This window comes from Paramisgurnus dabryanus, chromosome 24 (genome assembly GCF_030506205.2).
Source record: "Paramisgurnus dabryanus chromosome 24, PD_genome_1.1, whole genome shotgun sequence".
In the NCBI taxonomy this organism is placed as follows: Eukaryota; Metazoa; Chordata; class Actinopteri; order Cypriniformes; family Cobitidae; genus Paramisgurnus; species Paramisgurnus dabryanus.
The window spans coordinates 19,555,295-19,576,380 of NC_133360.1; positions in this window are offsets into that span (position 1 = coordinate 19,555,295).

Below are 21,086 nucleotides of genomic sequence, written 5' to 3' on the forward strand. Positions count from 1 at the left end.
ATGGTAGTAGCCCATTAAGTATAAGGAATTGGTAAACTGTAGAAAATGCATAAATTTTTGTATGGTATGGTTCAAAAACACTTTTGTCCCGCTAAATGATTTTCAGGTTGTTGCACCACTGCCTCAAACATCTGAAACACTGGAAGTTTTGTTGGAGTTTACTATTTCCACTTACTTTTTGATTTGACTCATGAAGTGTGAGTTTTAAAATATGTAGAATGCAGTTTTACTGTATTTTAACAATCCTGCAATTCTTAATATTTATATACTACTATCTGTAAGCATGTGAAAAAATAGGAAATTGAAATTTGGCTCCCCTTGTGATGTCAAAAGGGGATCTTTTTATAATAATAACTCCCCTTAATCTGCACTATCCAACCACAGCACTGCCATTTAAGGGCTCGTCATAGTTGTGTGTAGGTCCTACGGTGTAGGTTCCGAGTCTGTTTTCATTTATACTTTTGCGTCGTCGTCCGTGTCAACTTGCAAACATGCGCGCGACCACTGGTAGGCAGTATCCACGCGTGTAACCACAGTAGCAGGACCGTCAATGAAGAAGAAACTTGGCGAGTTAACCCACACATGAAGAAGAAACAGCAACTTCTTGTGTATGATTTGAGATATCCAGCAGTGATGTAAGTAAATAAACAGTGACTTTTGTTGCAGTTTGAGTTAAATCACTCCTCAGCTTGGCCCATCTTTGTTTTCACCGCAAACGGAAATACCTATGACGCAGTTTTTTTTACCTGTCAGGAGGGGTTCTGGTGGACCAATCACAACGCTTGCAGTCCGCATAGAACTGACGCGCTGTTAAAATTTTTGTCAGGTGCACATCAGGCTACTAGAGATGCGCGGTTGGTGGTTACAGCCGCGGACTCCGCGGATAAACCGCGGATCGGGCGGATGACGTGACGAAAAATAATATTTTAATTAAATTCGGGCGGGTGGCGGATCGACTGCTTGTTAGCTGTGTCCTTCTAAGCATGCAACCTTAAAAGGTGAGCACTCTGTCTTTCAGGGTGGCAGCCTCAGAAGTTCTCAAAGAGAACTGAAATGAGACGGTCTAGCCTTCTGAGGACCCATCATTTGCGTCACCTGTTGCACGCGCCGCCAGTAGCCCCCACCGCGCCTGACAGCAGAAAACAGCGGAGACATTTCTGACTTATTAAAATAAATATGTAATCAAAAATTTTAATTTATTTTAGAAAATATGACACATTGATGTAGATTAAACTATTCAACAGTATATCAAATAATCAACCTTAGAAATATGCGCAACATAAACAGAATAATATTAACACAAAACATAACTTATTATACTAAAACAGTGACAAGAAAAAGTTTTCTAATACACTTTTATTTAATAAAGGTTTTAGTTGTTTGGGATAGCCTCGGCATGTTAAGAATCCATTCGTTATATCATTAACAGCGCAGAGAAATGAGGACGCATTTTGACACAGCTCTTATCAACGCCGGTGAGGTACGTGGCAAACTCAAAAAATGAGAATTAAAAACAAAGGAAATAGAAGGTCAGAAAAGGTTTGCCTGGAATAAGTTTTACAAAGTGGTAAATCAGGATGACACCAGTGCAGACTATGTAATTTGTGCGTTTAATTTAGGCATTACTTATTTATTTATTTATTTTTGTCCCGTGTGCGCCGATCGGAGACTGAGTTCACTGCTGATATTCTAGAGCTTTCTAGTCTCGCGGCTGTCAGGGGGGGGGGGGGTGCGGTTTTGAAAACTGGTCAGAAACGTTGGTGCGGATGGATGGCGGACGGATGATGAGTTTTGTGATGCGGTTGCGGATGAAATAATAGCCCATCCGCGCATCTCTACAGGCTACGCAGAGGTTACAGATAACCTACGGCGTAGCTATGGCGTAGAGCTTACGCTGACTATAAATCGGGCTTGAGTGCGCAGAGAGAGAGAGAGAGAGAGAGAGAGAGAGAGAGAGAGAGAGAGAGAGAGAGAGAGAGATTTCATCAGCTCATTTGCATTTAAAAGGACAAAAGTGGCACATTTTTGATCACTCAATTTTAACATGCTATAATAAATTATCTATATGGTATTTTAAGCTTAAACTTCACTGGGGACACCAAATATTTATTTTACTTCTTAAAAAAATCCACTTTAAATATCTGTTTGTTGAGTCTATAATCATTTTGACGTGATGTCAATTTAACACCAGATCCTATTGATGCATGCGCGTAGTTTGCACGGGTGTTGGGGGGGGGTCATGACCCCCTCAAACATCAAATCCAGCTAATATAAACCCCCCAATATCATCACATCATTCAGATTAAAATAAATATGAAATATTCCGAATGAACGCTTTTTTTTGTTTTCTTTATTAATTTAATTTGCCAGCAAGAAAGATATTTTAAATAATCTGTAATGTACCCCCCACCGCACCGACTACTTGGTATTACCCAACACGCTTTCTCTACCAAGTTTGTTCACTATTTTGCGCATGCACAGTTGCTGGGATGAATGGTTGGAGAAAGCTGACGGTGCATGATAAAAAGGATACTGAAAGGCAGCCAGTCGAGCCAGATAACGATTTTTCATTGTTGGTTGACACCCCTGCCAAAAAGAGGAAAAATCATGACCAAACGGAGGTACCCCTATTGCTAAGTTAGCTGTTAAATTAGCTCAGCGTTTCTCAAAGTCAGTGTGGGGCGCGGCCCACTGGTGGGGAATAGAGACATGACAAGTGGGGTGTGACAAACAGGTTTTGTGCCCATCTTTTTAATTCCTTTATTTATTGACCATACACTCAAAACAAAACAAAGACACATTTAAATGTAAGTCTTACTTAACTTTTTCACACGTAAGTTTAAAAAATTTTAAAAAATTTTTTTTACGTTTTTCAAGGCGACCGTTATTGATCGTAGTATCACTTTATGGTTCCCATGGAGACGAGTCATTCATTTATTGTCACACTGCGCTGAATGACTGATGATCTGCTTTTTTTTCCTTTTTTATTCAAAATTTCACAAATTTGTTAGCTATTAGGATATATCTGATATTGTCAGATATGTGCAAGTGAATGCGTGGTTGCACCTGAATAAAGGTGCAAGCTGCACTCCAGTGTGCCACCCTGTATTGTGTAATGCATTGAGAGTTGAATTGGGCACAGTGATGGCCATTGATGCAGCCACACATTAGAGCCGTAACTACATGACTACATTCACATTTCTGTTTACATAATTTGTTTATCTTTAATAAATTTGTTTTTAATGCAATATTTGTTACAGATCACTTCATATTATAGTACTATAAGTAAAAATGACAGACACAGTTGTTTTGTTTTAAGTAAATTTTTCATTTGCATTCTTTCCTACCACCAACTAGTTTGGGTGCACACTTTCTATTTAGTGGTTTATTTCTTTTTTGATAATATTTATTTATTTGAGTTAAAGTTACCTGTATGAGGAGTGGAGACCGGGCGCTGCTTAGTGCTGTGTGGAGTGCCTGTGGAAGTCCGTGTCTACAGAGGAAAGGCTGGCAACGACGATCGTCTTTTAAGTCCCTGGGGTATTCCATGTTGGAAATTAGCTCGGAGAATGTAGGATGGTTTGTTGATTTCGTCTGATATAATTTGTATATTGGATGATGGTCTACTATGAATTATGTTATTTAACATATTTGATTGGTTTACATTTTTTTTGTAAAATGGATTGATTTTAATCTATTTAAATTGTGTTTTGTGTTATCCCTTTTTGTGTTTAATGGACTAGTCCGGTGTGTATATAAGTTTCCTCATGTGTCATTTGAGTGGGTTTTTTTTGTTCAGGTTAGAACTCTTGTGTTAAGTTTGTCTGTTTGTTTGTTTGTTTGTTTGTTTGTTTGTTTAGTTTGTTATGTTTGCACAGATTTGGATTTCTTTATTCAAATTTAATTAGCAATTTTTTATGGGTTTGACCTTAAATAAACCTTCTTTGTTTTAGAAAACTTGTGTTCTTTTTGCCTTGGCTGCTTGGTCCCTTACATGCATAAAACATTTGCTGCATGTAGGTGCCAATACAGTGATGCAATTGATTACTCTTTAAGTTCTTGTTTCTTTTTTCATAAAATATTGAACACACACAAAACATCAATCAAGTGGAAGCTGCCACTGCTGGCTAGTGCTTAAACACTTAATTTAACTACATTATGGAATAAATAGTCAAGTGAACAGCTGCATTTACGTTAAGTAGTCTAAATCAGTGAAAGTATCACAATGTATTTCTAATACAGGAACTGCAAATTAGCATGTTACCTTTTACCCAAGAAAATGATTCAATAAATAAATAAATATGCCGCAAGTTTAACCCCCCCCCCCATGGTAGACCAAAAGTTACGCCCTTGCATTGATGGTTACATTGGCGCAGAGACAAGTTTACATTATATTGTTCTTTTATCATTATACTGCTTTTTTGTTTTATCAGCAGGAAGGATGTAAGTCACTTATTTGTACAGCATTCAATTATTATGTCTTCTCCTCTCATATTTGGTTGGTTTTAGATTGTAACATATTACAATCAGGTGTCATTGTTTATTACTTAAAGGAGACATATCATGCTAAATCCACTTTCTTGGCTCTTAAATGCATTTTGTTGTATATTTGTAGCGTTTATAAGTACATAAAAGTTGAAATTAGTCTCTTCAGGTGCTTTGTTGATATCTTTATATTCTGTTTTGGTCATATTTCCAACCGGTTCTGATTTTTCTATTATCTATTACGTTTTTTGAACAATTACGTCACAGTATTTGCAGGGGAACTGCTAAATAAGGACATCGACTTCCAGCCCAACACTACGAGCAATCCGCCATTTTATATTTCTCGCTGCGATATTGTAGTCCAAGCTCAAGGATGCAGAAGTTACGAGAGCGTAAGAAATGTACTCACATCTGTGGGTAAAGTCATTTTTGTGTGCCCGAGGCACTTTAAGGATAACTACTTCACCAATCTCCGCCCGTATAAAGAAGGAATTGCCGATAGACTTCGTCTGATTGAGGGGTCAATTACTTCTTTCTTTGGAGACGACGAGCAGAGCACTTAGTTTGTGTTACAGTTTATAACTTAAAGTAAAAAAGTAAAGTACACGGTGGTCATGGTTTAGCAGTGCTGTTTGTCACTCCGAAGACTGCAGCCTGCGGAGATCGCTTTTGGGCATCAAGCCTGGTTTAAGTTAACTGAGCATTACATTTGCAAGTCATGAGCATATTACAACAACTTATGATTAACTAAGAATAATAGTAAACTTTATAATTGTTAATATTCTGAAATAAGACAGCCTAGATATGCGACCTCCGGAGGCTGCAGCCTCACACCATTGCGATACCTCCATATGAAGACGTTGTTCTGCAGGTTCGTCGTCTTCATTTTCATCTCGCTCCATTTCCAACTCTGGCGCGAACATATAAGGCTGGATGGACAAGTCTTCCGTTGTTGACATTTTGTGAATAACGAGTAAATAAAAAGTTTCTGTGCAGCTAGATAATCGTATCTCTGCTATAAAACTACAAAAATGGCCGAACGGGGTGGAGTTTAACCGAGTGTCACCTCTGCAACCTGGAGAGGGGGCAGGGTATGACGTGCATTTAAAAAGACAGTACCAAAACGAGTTGCTCTAAGATGCACATCAGAAAAGGGGTAGAAAGGGGGCCTGTGGGGCTATAATAATGAGGAATTCAGACCCAAGCATTGCAGTTTCGCTTTACATAGACCACAAATAGATGATTTATATGTAAAAAGGACAGATTTAAAAGCATGATATGTCTGCTTTAACATAATTCCAGAATATATGGTTATATTCATGCTTAAACTGGTTAACCTACAGTATTCAAATTCTTCGTGTAATTTTTTGCAGTTCTGTGTAGTTGGATGTACTGTAGCACCCTGGGGCCCGTTCTTCGTACGTCGCTTATTACATCCGAGATCAAATGACACATCGGGGATGATATCATCGTCCTAATCATGAACCGGCTAATTGGGTTCTTCGAACACACCTGTTGTGTATGATTAGTATCGCTGGATTGAGTTATGTGAGATAATTGCGCGTTCGTGTGTTGGTTTAAAAGGGGATATGTATCGATAGCAGAAACATTGATCAGCAACGCTGCTATTGGCTGTTCAGCATGGCCAAAGAACGTGCCCAATTTTTTTCCAAAGCAGAACAAGAGCTTATAATGGAAGGTTATGCCGAATTTCAGTCGTTAATTAAAACGACAGGGAACACCTCAAACTCTGCAAAAGCCAGGAGACAGGGCTGGCAAAAAGTAGCAGACAAATTAAATGCGTAAGTGCTGTCCATAGAGGTTTCTATCATTTTCTACAGTATGTGTTTTGTCATTTTAATAATTTAATAATTACTTTCTTTAATGTCAGAGCCACCACTGGACCCACTAGAACATGGGAACAAGTAAAAGTGAAATACAAGAATATTCTACAAAATGGTAGCTTTTAATTCATACATTCGTTATTTAAAAAGCCACTTTTGCCTTCTTTTTAAAAGCCACTGTGAAATGATGTGTTTGTGCATTTATAACAGCCACCAAGAAAAAGGCTGAAAAAAAAAAAACAGGTGGTGGTCCTGCACCACCACAATATACCCCAGCAGAGGAGCTGGCCCTTGGATTGAATGAAAACCGAACCATTGTGGAGGGCATCCCTGGGGGCAGCTCTTCCTCAGACCCAAAGACAGGGACCAGTAGCAGCAACACCTTCATTACTGGTAGGCTAAATGAGCTTTCAATTGTCTTAGTACACTGTAAAATTATTTGTTGCTGCCATAAATGAAGTATCATCCAAATGGCTGGTACAGTCATTTCAACTCTTTGTGAAAGTGAAAACTTCTACACTTTTAGTTAATATAAAATATGTTGCCATGAGTTATTGATCACATTATATTTATTTTACAGTGTAGTTATTTGTAATGACAATTCACCCCGCCCACACCCTTTTTTTCAGTTTTACATAATACACCAACACTTTTACCTGTTCCCATGCAAGTGGTAGCTGAAGCGTGTGCAGTAAGTTCTGTTCTTTTTCTAACTTGCATAAAGGGAAGAAAGTGCAACACTCTGTAATACCATGTATTTCCATTGCACAGGACAGTGAAGAAACCCTCTCAGAAGGCTGTCCTTTGGAGGAAGAACCTGTAAGTGCATAAGTACCTTTACACTAATTTGTATATAGCCTACTTGTGTACCTATTCTTTCTGTATGCAATTTGAGTTGCAGGAGTCCACACCTAGAGAAAGGCCTACAGAAAGCCTTGCAGAAGAGTCTGCACAAACAACTAATACAGAGGTGGACAGTTTTACTTTTTACTTTTGTTGCATGAGGCATGTTTTCACTCTTTTTGTATTTATTGTTTTTTTTCTTTCTTTTAAAAAATGACAGGGTGACATCCGTTCCCTCTATAAACGGCATCTTCAACAAAAAATTGAGTATTTTGAGTTAAAAAAACGCAAATTAAGAGGAGAAATTGAACTTGACAACTTGAATAAGACAAAAATTGCTCTAGAGATAGAGTTGCTTAAAAAGGACCTTCAGAGTAAGTGCTAATACAGTATTTGACACATAGTTATTTAAAGTCACCAATACTACTATCTCTAATTGCAGGCAAAAGATGACGTGCTGGCTTTTGTTTATAAAAAAATCTTTAAATAAAACTCTGAGAACTAAGCATATTTGTCGACTTTTATTACACATTCAAAAATGGTGTTCCACAATTCTGTCCCGTGCAGCTCTGCCACTAGGTTGGTCCAAGTGCACTGGCTGGAGGTCATCATCAGGCTGCACCCCCACCACAGGGATCCTCTCCTTTCTGATAGTGGCGATGTTATGCAATATGGCACATGCAACAATTATGTCACAGGCCCTGTCAGGTGCAACCCTCAGACTTTTCAGACACTGAAATCTTTCCTTTAGTTGCCCAAAGGTCATTTCAATCCGTGCCCTTGTCCTGGCTAGAGCTGCATTGTAACGGGTTTGTGGTCCAGGGTTTGGGTCAGGGAAGGGTGTCATAAAATACTGCCTGCAGGCATAGCCCCTGTCTCCTAGCAGGATCCCATCAAAATCCCCTGTATAATGGAAAAATGCAGTTTTGTTAGGCTCAGCGTGTGTGTGTGTGTGTGTGTGTGTGTAATACTGTGAGCTTGACATTTATGTTCCCTTACCACGATCAAATAATGTGCATAAATGTGACTCTCTGAAAATTCTGGAGTCATGCACTGATCCTGGCCATTTTGCTTCCACATTTGTGATATGGAACATGGAGTCACACACCATCTGTGAGATTTTAGTTGGTCAACTGCATACTTTTTCATTTCATTCCTTTTTTTTAATGTAATAAATTAATAATCTGGAATATTATAAATTGTAATAGCAACTTACCTGCACATTTACACTGTGAAACCCCTTTCGGTTCACAAAATCTCCTTCATTTGGGCCAGGTGGGGCCTTGATGGGGATGTGCGTGCAGTCTATGGCACCAATCACGTTAGGGAAGCCTGAATGACACATAATAGTCATACTTTTTGGCATGGTCATGATTGCGTGTCATTTACAATTATAAATGTACCTGCAATAGCGAAAAAATTCTGCTTTACAACCTGGGGTCTTAAGTGGCTTGGGAATACAACAAAAACCCCTAAAAACTGCTGGAGTGCCAGGTAAACTTTGCGAATGGCACGACAGACAGCACTTTTCATTAAGTTCTCTGCATCTCCAATAGTATAAAGGAAAGTGCCACTCGCAAAGAATCTCAGGGCAATGCACACAGTCTGTGCAGTTGTCAAAGCCCGGCTCCTCCGTGTTGAACACTTAATGTGTGGTTCCAACAAATTAATGATGTAAATGACACCCTCACGAGAAAAACGGTATCTCTCAACAATTACACTTTCGCGCTGGGCTAAAGGATCCTGTCTATCCCGCAATATCCGATTAATTTGTAAAGCTCTGCGAATTATTCTCGCACCTTCCGCAACAGGTTGCTCGCGTAAAAACGGACAAGACATGGCTGCGTCAGACTTCCCTATCTCCTCCGCTTAAAAAGCCTCAATCTAATCCTGTTTACATGAAATAAGCCTGCTCCCGAGCAGGTTTGAGCTTACGGACCTGTTGCTATGACAGCAAGTTTAGGATGAGCTTCGAAGAACCAAACGATCCAAGATCATGCCAAATCATCAACAATCAAATCCAGCTAACTGAGTTAGCGACGTACGAAGAACGGGCCCCTGGTCCTGGATTAATGTTGTTTGGTTTTACTGTGTACTGTGCTAGCTATACTGTACATGTTTAAAATGACAATAAAAGCCAACTCAACTCAACCTAGTTGGCTTAGACCAGGGACCTTCTTGTTGTAAAGCAACAGTGCTACCCACTGTGCCATAATCACATATAATTAAACCAGAGTACATTGGGGACATAAAATGTAGAGAAACTTTATCATTAGATGAACATGATCAAGTAACAAAATTCTTCTAGGAAGCCTTCTCTACTTTAAACAACAACACTAACATCCTCACTTACTGTAGATGCTTACACAGCAAACAGTGGCAAGTCAAGCATTGATAAAACGAACCCAATTCCAAACAGTTTTTGGTTCATTAAAAGTGATTGCCTATTTCTGTAAGCATTTAGCTATGCTGTATTTTCTAATGTTACTAATTTGCAAGACTGCGGCAAAACCCACTTGCCCTGCTGTTTTAAATAAGAGGTTTTGAGTGCTATAAGGCATTTGATTATACAGTATAACATCTAAAGCAACTGATACATTCAATTTACATATTTTTTTTTTTTATGTTTGTCTTAACCCATAAACGTTGCATTGCTCCACCAATTAAGCCACAGGAACATGTCTGATTTCTATCTCATTTATAAGCAACGCATTTCACAGTTGTTTGCACTGCACACTGTTGTCACTTGTATTTTGATGCATAAGTTTGTTCAGTTAATTCATAAATCCATGATTCACACTCACAATTAATACATCTTTTATTTTAAAAATTTTAATGGGAACACAGACCTTTCATCTGAGAAAACAAAATATATTTTTAAAGTTGTGTGCGAATATGTTACATTTAAACCACACACGGGAGACATGATTAAGTGATATTTAGGGTGAGAACAGGTAAACAGAAGCCAACACAATAACTGACAAAGACTGGAACAAAGAGTGGGGTATATATAGACACGACACAGGTGATGACAATAATTAAACAAATGAAGAACAGGTGATGAGGTTAAACACAGGGCAAGACTACAAAATCAAGGTTTTATAAAGCAACGCTTTTTAAAAGACTTAGGCTTTGTCCACATGGACAGGGGTATTTTTATAATCGTGACTTTTTTATGCGGTTCGTCCACAAGGAAACGCAGTATCACATCACATCACTGAAATTAAAGATTTTTGAAAACCTGCGCCAGGTTGAGGATGTTGCGGTTGCAGTGTTGTCGTGTAGACTGTACAACCGGGGTTTTTTGCTTCTGATTAAGGCTTCTGATTGGCCAACTTGGCTTTACAATTAGGGTTATATCACCGCCTGCTGGTGTGGCACGCTCTTGACATCGTGTGATAGCGTGTTTTTGCGTATTTATGTAGGCGGAGATGTCTTTTAAACCAAGCATGTGTGGAGGGGATTTTTTTAACCGCAGGAAGAAAAACTCTGGTTATTAAAATACCTGTGTCTGTGTGGACTTGGCCTTAAATGGAGCTTACATTTACATATTTAGCTCTGTTTTCTAGCTGCTTTTTCAACATAATGAAAGCTTAGAAAGTGATTTATTTAAAGCACTTTACATAAGCAAAACATTCTGAAAGCTTTAAAGGCCAGAGGACACCATCAGGATGGTCGGGATTTACTAAAGACACACTGTGAAAAATTTGTGCTGAAAAGGAATGGACATAGTTATTTTGCAGGTTGACCTTACTGCGTATGCATTGTAGGAGTTTTCTTTCAGAAGTAAAATTTATGGGAGGAGAGAATTTAAATGAATCACGCTATGCAGTTTACTAAGGTTTGTGCTCATCAGTTTACTGGTATTTGTGCCATTATTTAACGCCGAAAAAAAATTGTGTTGGTCAGTAAATCACCTACAGAAATTTCAACTCCTATCAGCACTTTTTATGGAATTGAACTTTCATAATTTGCCCTTTTTAGTACTGGCTCTTAGCGTTCTTCATTTGAAGTGTTTTTTCAGACAATTGATTTCAATAGAATTTGCCGTTAGCATGCTGCTAAGCTAACGATGTGGTACTAGTAACAACAAACACTTAAAACTCAAGAAAATTGCGAAAATTGGGAATTTCCAAATTATGAAACAATTTATTATTAAAAGTATTAAGTGCTGCAAATAATTACCAATATCATAATGTGCTGTATGTGTAGAATGAATACATTCACCATATCCACCATGGCTGCGTCCGAAAACTTTATGTACAGAAACACAGGATTTATATTTGAATTATTAATAGAGAGCTTTTTTACAATAACCAGTCACATATTTAAAAACGCTTAGGTTACTCACGTAACCCCGGTTCCCTGAAATAACGGGAACGAAGCATTGCGTCAGTTAGCTGACGCTATGGGGGGAAACTCCTGTTTACTCCGTGACTGAAGCCTATTGGTTAACGTCTGTACAAAGTACAGACCAATGACGTTTGAACCCGCGCGCGGGAGGAACGCGTCCCTATATAAGCGCGGTTCAATCGTCAGCAGCTCATTATTATTCGACTGAAGCGCGCAGCCGAATAACACTCGCTGCGTAGACGTTTGTAGCACGGCAAGAGACGCAATGCTTCGTTCCCGTTATTTCAGGGAACCGGGGTTACGTGAGTAACCTAAGCGTTCCCTTTCAATACGGTTCACTTCGCATTGCGTCAGTTAGCTGACGCTATGGGGGAACGTAATCCCATCACGCCGTGCATACACAACGTACTGAAGTGCCTTACCGGAGAGACACTGCGTGTGGCCCTATACCCGGCATATTCACAGCTTTAAAAGCAAATGTGTAAGCACTATATAAATTGTTGACGCGCACACGGTGGGGTTTTAAACGCACCGGGGGCACATAACATAGCACAAGATGGCGAGGTACGCGCCGCGGCTGTGCGAGATAAGTAAATTCAGAGTCACGTTGGTGAGCTCGCTGAGCGCACCGTGGTGTACACATAAAACGCATGAGCGTGCATGATTGAGCCGAGAGAACCTGCGCTCGTAGGGCAGGGACGTCTAAGCTGTACAATCTGACAACGTAGACGGCGAAGACCAGCCGGCCGCGTAGCAGATATTAAATATAGATATAGATACCCCTGTAGACCAAGTTCATGAAGAAGCCAAACTCGCACAGAGTGGGCTCTATATAGGACATAGCTCATAGAGGGGCGTGAGCCAGTGCGATGGTTTCAACGATCCATCTAAATAACCACTGTTAGCAACAGACATACGTAGTGAGTGATCTGCGAAGCTCACGAACGGCCGATCTGACTATAATATGCGGCAGAACGGTTCGTAGCGTGGGATTATACAGATACCACAATAGTGTGAACCCCGGTGCACCCTCGAGCGCATCGGGATGCATATAGGTAGTATTATAGTGCACAGATCGGTGAGCTTTCCAAGCGCGCCGTAAATGTGTATTGACTATAAATTGCACGGGCACAGGTGAACACTTGAATACATCGTGAATGCATATAGATGAATCAGAGTGTTATAATGCACAGGCCGGCAAGATTCTCGAGCGCGCCGTCATGTGTTCTGATAATAAATTGTGCGCACACGGGTGAACTCTTCAGTGCACCGTGAATGCGTATAGATAAATCAGTGCACACAACGCGCCGTGAATGTGTACAGATATGATTGATGAACGTAACGGTGGGCACCCAACGCACCGTGAACGTACACAGATGAACAACAATGTATGTGTCACAAAGCATAACACAGCTGTGTATACAGGTGAGCTTTCCCAAGCGCATCTTATTGTATACCAAAATGTTATAGCGTGTACATGTGAGCTTCTCTAAGCGCACGGTGGACGCATATAATTAAAACCCATATCGTGCATACAGGTGAGCTAATGGGCGCACCTTTAATGCAACAAACCTCAGTAGTGCGCGAAGCAGGGATGTCGAAGCTGTAAACTGGCAACGTGGACGGCGGGGACCAGCCGGCCGTGTCACAATTGTCATATGAGAAACCTCTAAGACCATGCCCATGCTCTAAGACAAGTGAGCATAATTGTCACGGGAGGTGATAACGTCAACGATCCATAAATAGCCTGTATTGACAGGTGCTCTAGTGAGTGATCTGTGACGCAGATGAACAGCTGATCGTCTGATGTACGTCAGACGTATGTGTCATACAGGACCTTGGACAGTTCCAGAGCGCTGTGCCTCGGGCACCGTCCGCATCTGAGAAATGACAGGCTTATGAATAAAGTGAATGGCCAGCCGTAAAAGCATGGTTCGCTGTTACCGCCGCCGTCCGCATCTGAGAGATGACAGGCTTGTGAATTAAATGAATGGTCGGTCGTAAAAGCGTGGTTCGCTGTTATCACGGCCACATAGATATAGGTAGGGGAGAGAGCCGCCGTGCCTCTGTAGTGAGGAGAAAAGTGTTCCCCCGGCGATTCGCGGGGGGTTTTGACTTTCAAATGTCACTAGACAGAATGGATCAGACTTTGCATAAGGACGCCTCGTGAAAGGGGTCCTAGCAGCTTGTGTCAATGTGTCATAAGGCACGTAATGTAGGTCGTGTCCCACGGATGCCATCTCCGCACGCCCATCGTAATGGGTTAATATTGGTAGTTTAAGCATGAGATGCGTATCACTCTGATTGAACATAGCTTATAAAGCGATGCAATGAGTTTATAAAGGAGATGACTCGTCAGCTTGTTCAGGGGGCGAGATCTCAGTCTGGTTCGGTAAATAATGAAACCACCGTAGATTGCCCGACCGCATTATCACAATAACACGGTCGAGAGTGCTGCAGTGCTAAATCATCCTCATAATGTACCGTATTCACAGTACAAGGTGATTTATATGAGACAAACGGCATTCCACGCGCCGAAGGCTGATTGCCGTCGTAAAGCGTGTTCAACCCACAGCAAATGCTGGGCTAGCTCGTAATGACAGCACTTCATGCAGCCGTGTGTAACTTAAGCAAGCTTCCCGGCCGTCAGCTCGGGGCGGGACCTTTGCGTAGTCAAACTGAAGTGGACTTATAAACAGAATGCCACGATATTCAGCTTTCTGAGGCTCGTTAGAGGGGTACGTGTGCCCGTCTTAAACGAGATGCCGCGCGCGTCTGACTGTGCGCGCGCTTTAAGCTTTGAAACTTATTGTGGCGGGTAGCAAGCTCACTTGAGGTTGATATTACCCTTAATATCTCCGAGTATTGGAGCGGAGGTGTGAGCGTCTTCGGATACGCTAATATAAATCAGCTATATGGCCGAAAAACGTCATAAACCGCTTGGCTGTAAGCCTTTGAGTGGCCGTCCGGAGAGGGCGCGATTCAAACGCTTGGAGCCATGCAAAAGTCTGAGGCTGTCCTTCCTCTAGGAAGAGAGAATAACAGCCGTAAGACCGTGCTCGTTTGCGCCATCAGCATCGTAGCGGAGAAACTGAGGTGGGCTGCGAGCGAATTTGGCAGAAAGGTGTTAGAGACACCGTACAGTCGTGGGGTGTCAATACACAGTATATGGCCAAACCGGGGTCTTTTCGGCTAGCGTCGATAGAATTATGGACAGCGGACCGTGTGTGCGTATTACTGATTGCTTGTCAGTAAGGCGATAAAGTGTTTAGAGACACCGTACAACCGTGGGTGTCAATACACAGTATAGTAAGCACGGAAATTACTCTTTTTAGAGGAATTAAATACCGTTCGCCACTATAGTGAGGTCGCATAGCCGACAGTATTACACAGTATGTTTGGATAAACAGCACACAGAAAACATTACAGGGCAGTCCAGCCGAGGCGCGACATAACCCCTTTTCTCCCAGACAGTTTCGTTCTCTGTTGATGCAGCTGTGCTGCGGAGACCAGAGCTCAGCCGTTCAGGTGCACAAGCCTCAGTGACGGTGACCGAACGGCTCACGGAGCAGAGCAGTATGTCTAGGTGGTTTAATGTCAGACTGAACCCATCGCAGAGAGGAAGTCTGCCGTGAGGCCCGCGGTTTTGCCGTTTATTAAAAGGGCAGAAAAACCGGGTATATATATAAGAATGTACCAATATTCAGCGCACTGATATAGGACGGGACTGAATAAAGGGAGGTATTCGGGCCTCAGTATATTATAAACAAATTCGTTCTGCCTCTGATTCCGTCTAAACCAGAGAGAAAATACCAGGCAGACGAAAAATGAGCTATCTGAAGTGAGATCGGCTCAGGCCAGTAAAGCTCTATAATAAGTGTTTTAGCGCTCCAATAGAGGCGTGTCCGCCTTATCGAGCAGACGAATGAGATCGTGCCGCTCCAGGAGGGGAGGGGCATGAAGCTCTCTTATAATGAGTGTTCTTGGTGCTCCAATAGCGGCGAATCGGCCCTATCGAGCAGACGAATGAGATCGCGCCGCTCCAGAGGGGAGGGGCATGAAGCTCTGTAATCGTTGAACACTGGACAGCTGCATTTAGAGGCAGCGAGCCGTAATACCGCGTGCTAGCTAAGCCGTTAAGAGACCTCACCACTGTGGGGAAAGGAGCGAGGAACTCCGCGAGCGTGGAGCACGAGTGGCTGTGCTATGACAGAGACAGGGGCAGACCGCCCGTGTTTGCTTGTCGTATGCATCTATCCAGGTCTACGGTTCCCCGCTTGTTCATCTCAACAAGAGAGGAACGGCAGAGGGGAGCAGCAACACAGACAGAACAGCCATGCGTCGTGACGGTATCACCCGATGCACTCGGGGGATTAATATATGTGCCAGAGATCTCGCCACTGAATTTGAGAGGAGCGAAGGGACTCTGTAAGCATGAACGGTTGCGGTGTGACAGAACACAGGGGGGGTTAGTCCGTGTGTGCTTGTCTATGCATCCATCTAGTCTCATGGCTCGCCGTGTGTTCATCCCGGCGAGAGAGGAACAGCAGGGGGAGCACGAAACATGGATAAGACAACCAAAGCATAAGCGCGGTCCCGGCGTGGGAGGTGCCAGACCGGTAACGCGCTCGGAGGAAATTCATAGCAGAGAGGCTCACCGAGCCGCTGTGCTGGACGCTATTACAACAGCGCCTGCTCTTTTAGCTTATAGCTTTATATTAAAAATATTGATCTTACCGGGCGGCCGCAGGGGAGACCTCGTCAGGCGTGTCCGCTGCACAGGGCTCGTACCACGGCAAGCGAAGGCTATCTTCGGTTCTCGGCCGGAAAGCGGCAGGGGAAGACGCTAGGCCTGGACTCTGCTATCTTCGGTTCTCAGCCGGAAAACGGCAGGGGAAGACGCTAGGCCTGGACTCCGCTGCAGGGCTTTTGTCAACGGCGAGGTAAGGCTTCTTCTTTTCTTCGGAGCAGCGAGAGGTTCGCGCTGAAGGAGAAAATAATGAGCTGCTGACGATTGAACCGCGCTTATATAGGGACGCGTTCCTCCCGCGCGCGGGTTCAAACGTCATTGGTCTGTACTTTGTACAGACGTTAACCAATAGGCTTCAGTCACGGAGTAAACAGGAGTTTCCCCCCATAGCGTCAGCTAACTGACGCAATGCGAAGTGAACCGTATTGAAAGGGAACTACAACATTAATTTCTGCCTAAATATGCAATCAATAGGTATCCAAGTAAATATTAAACTTAAATGTATACAAAACTGTGGGACATGGAAGCAAGTGAGACATATCTATTCTGTCTTTGAAAATCAATCATATTAAAGTATCTCAGGAAACAGGAAGGAAACCAAAAGTGCCCTTAAGCCTTCCTACCTTGGAATGCAACTTATAAAGACTGCATTTTATAGCTTTCGGACAGAGTCAGTGTTTTAATTTTCAGGTGATATAAATGTTCATTGACTTATAAGATATAACAACAACCAGAAAAATAATTTACTCAGCTGTTGTACAACACATACATCTACATTTTTTACATTTCAATCTGGAGCTATTTTTTGGTTGTAGCTAAAAAATTTATTTTGGTTAATACTTACTACCTACTTAAAGAAATTAGCCAATCACGGAAGAGGGCATTTACATGTCTGTTAAAAAGACAAGCAGCAGCTATACAAAGTGTTCATTTCAGAAGGTCATAGAGCTGCTGAAATGCAAAGTAAACAGCTCGCTAATTTTAAAAGACAGGTTTACAGGAAGTTAAATAATTTGAATACTTCAGCTATTAAGAAGAAGAATGAAAGTCATATTGGACATGCAAATATAAAGCCACATGATAGTGAAGAAATGCTGACAGGATTTTATTTTTCTATGAATTCTTTAAGGTTAATCCCACTTCTGGTTGAGACCACATAAGTTGAATGTACAGTATGCTTAATTCCATTTGGAAAAGTTTGGTTAGACAACTTTGAGTACAACAGCTTGCCAAATTCTTCCTCCCTAAAGCTGATTAAGTCAAATCACGTGATCGAATGGAAACCAAACGTCTTTCAAACGAAAGGCTTAAAGCACGCAAGTTGTCATCTGCCAGGAAATTTCAAGGAAACTAAAACAAAGTGTTTAATAATAAGATAAACTAAGGAAGTTAAAATATGTCATGGATTCCTGTATGGAAGTGGACAATGCTCCCCATGATAATTAAGGTAAATGTTTAATGTTTACCATTGATAGATGTAAACCAGTTTTAGACGTATCAGAATTAAAGAAAACCATTTATTAAACATATATATTTTATGTGAGTCAAAGATGTCTTTTAAAGAAACCAATGGTCTATTTGTGCTCGCTTTGTTAAACAAAATGAGGACTGGTCTTTTCTCAAGGGTTGATTGATCATTGCTTTCAATTGGTCATGGCCTGTGCAAAGCGGATTTTGGCGCTACCCAGACTTCAATCCATTACATCACTCCATTACATCAAGTTTGGGATGTGAACTCCAAATACTTTAATGTATCCCTGGGAAAGTTAATGAGGCACTGGTCACACCAACAGTTAGTCTAGTGACTAAATAGTTTTAAAGCAATAATGCAGTTAACAGCAATGGGTCATTCGTAGTCATTTTGTAGGCTTTTGTTTCTCAGTCACATAGTCACAGGCGTGAATGTTTCCTGCCTGTCCAAATGACTGTTTTGACCTTTCCATTATGTCCAATTCAATATCTGTTTTACAGTAACAAAACGTCAGCATGATTGCATCATTACTTGATCAGAGTCACATTATTTTCCAAGTCTGTGTATTTTCATGTAAATATATATATATATATATATATATATATATATATATATATATATATATATATATATATATATATATATATGCTGATTTACGAGCTAGGGAACTGAGACACACAGAAAGTGTTTAACAACACCAGTTTGAGTCCGTGGATGTGCGTATGAGTGACTCACGTGTATAAAGAAGCTCTACACACTAATTCTAAAATGACCAGTAGGTGGTGGCGGAATAATACTAAAGGTGAACTGATTACTGTGGTGTTATCAGTAGAATATTGCATAGATGGAAAAAGCTCTTAGCCAATCAGATTTAAGAACTAGAGAGAACTGTTGTATTAATGGGTGATTAACTTTTTTTTTTTAATTGCCCACCAGCATTTTTTGTGATTTTCACAAAAGTTTCACAAAATGCCTTTCAGGAAAATGTTCTTCCTTTAAATATATAAACACACAACTATATCAAATGAAAGAACTGTCATGATCCTGCCAGCCTGTCACAGTAATTCATAGGTCATGTGGCAGGATTGTGGCGGTACCCATGTTTTGTGGTAGCACATGGCCTTTTGTTTGGGCTGTGTGCTACCATGTCTTGTCTTTGCCCCCTGCCCCCTTGTATATTATTCATTATTGGTTAACTCCCCTTACTTGACCTTCCCTCGTTATCTTGTTTAGCTTTTCCTATTTAAATCCCCAGTGTTTTCTGTCCTGTGCTGAATCGTTATGGTTTGTTTGGTATGTTTGTTGGTTAGACATAGTTATCATAGTCAAGTATAGTCTTGTAATAGTGTTTCGTCACGTCATAGTCCTGTCTGGTATTGTCATCTGTTTATGTTGTGTTTTTATTCCCCACATGGGCTTTTGTATTAAATAAACCCTTTTTGAGTTCATCACTACCTTACACTTGGGTCCCGTTCCCAGTGTTGTATTCGAGACCAGCTCATTCGAGTCCGAGTCAAGACCGAATCCAGAGAGGGTTAAGTCCGAGTCAAGACCGAGTCCAGAGAGGGTTGAGTCCGAGTCAAGACCAAGACCAGAAAAAGGTTGAGTCCGAGTCAAGACTGAGTCCACATAAAGTTGGGTCTGAGAAAATTATGTGTAGTTCACTCTTTGTTTTAGCACCACTGTCTTATCATTTTGGGTAACAGCGGCTTATCTAATGCTTAAATCTCACTGGACAGGTGCGTTTTATTGCACTGCCATGAGGTAAAAGTCAGGGCAGTGCAAAAACCTCCTCAGGTCTGACCATCTAATCTTGCGCTAGTCTGATGCACGCAAAAAATCACCAATCACTGTTCGTGTCAATTTTACATCAGTTTAAAGAAACAGTAATATATGTTTTAAAAGGGACTCGGGTGGACTCGAGAATAAGTCCGATTCCAAATGTATTTGAGTACTAGTCGAGACCGAGTCAAAATGCTCCCGAGTCCATGACAAGACCAAGACCATTAAAATATGGTCTCGAGACCGAGTCCAAGACCGAGTCTCGAGTACTACAACATTGCCTGTTCCTCTTGAAATCATGACAAAAACAGACCCTCTGCTTTCAAACAAACCAACAAACAAAATGGGGAAAAAAAAGTGTTATCCTATCTTCATTTGTTTTCTTTTTATAAATTCATTTTATACGTTTTATAGAGTGCATCTGTGTATAATAGGGGAATTATAGATTACCATACAAAACAGGGAGATGTTTTCTCTTAATAGTTATCTCGTCAACGGCGGTGAAAAAGTTAAATACTGTGTTGTTGTTTTCTAGTTTTTTTTACCGGTGCCATCAAACTGTTGTATCAAAGCAATATCACTCTCTGGGTCATATAGTCCAGGCGTGATGATATAGAGCTATATCACGCTCCTACTTGAGCGATATTGCTTTATTAACTAATCGTATTATAAAGTGTTACCAAAATGACTAAATCTTAGGCTGTGTTTACATTTTGCATTAACATGCGATCTCAGTGATCCGTTCACGCAGATCCGATCATCCGTATATCAGGACACGGCGCGTTTACATTTGTTACATAAATGTGGCTTCTGTATCTGGATGTGTGATCGTATCCCGTTCGGGGAGACGCGCGCTGGGTGGATAGCTGTCAATCAAAATGGGTACAGCTGTCTTTAGCCACATGATTTAGGGTTTTCGCGCTAACCGCAATCCCGTATTGTACAGTGCTACTGAGAAGCCAACAACAGATAATAACTAGCAACCCCAACAACCGTGATGTTCACATTTTAAGCGTTATATTTTTTAGCTTTAAAAGCCTTATAGCGTCCGCACCGCGGATGAATGTTCTGTTTAACTTTACCTGAACTTGACTTTCACTCGCATGCTTTAAATCAACAACAAAATCCGTGTGAAACATGACCGACTCCACTGTTTTATTCTGCCTTAATAACGGGCTTTTGGCTCTGCCTGAACTTATATGTATATTTCTATTTTAACCATAAACTGTTGTTAGTTATGTTTCCTGGTAATAATATGATTTAATTAAAAGAGCTAACAATTTACTGTTCATAGTGCGTAAGAAGTAATGTAATTTACAAACACATATAAGTAACCTTGCATAAAACCAACACTGACTAAATGTATTTGGTTAATGTTATTAGTGTTTGTACGTGTTTTAAAGTAACTTAAAATGTGTTAAATGAGACAGAAACAGCCGATTGACCAGAAAGAAGCGCAACATTCACATTGATTTGTCGCCATGGAAACTCAAACATTATAACGACGATCCTGAATTCTGCCATTAAATATTAAATCTCACTATGAATAGTTGTAACA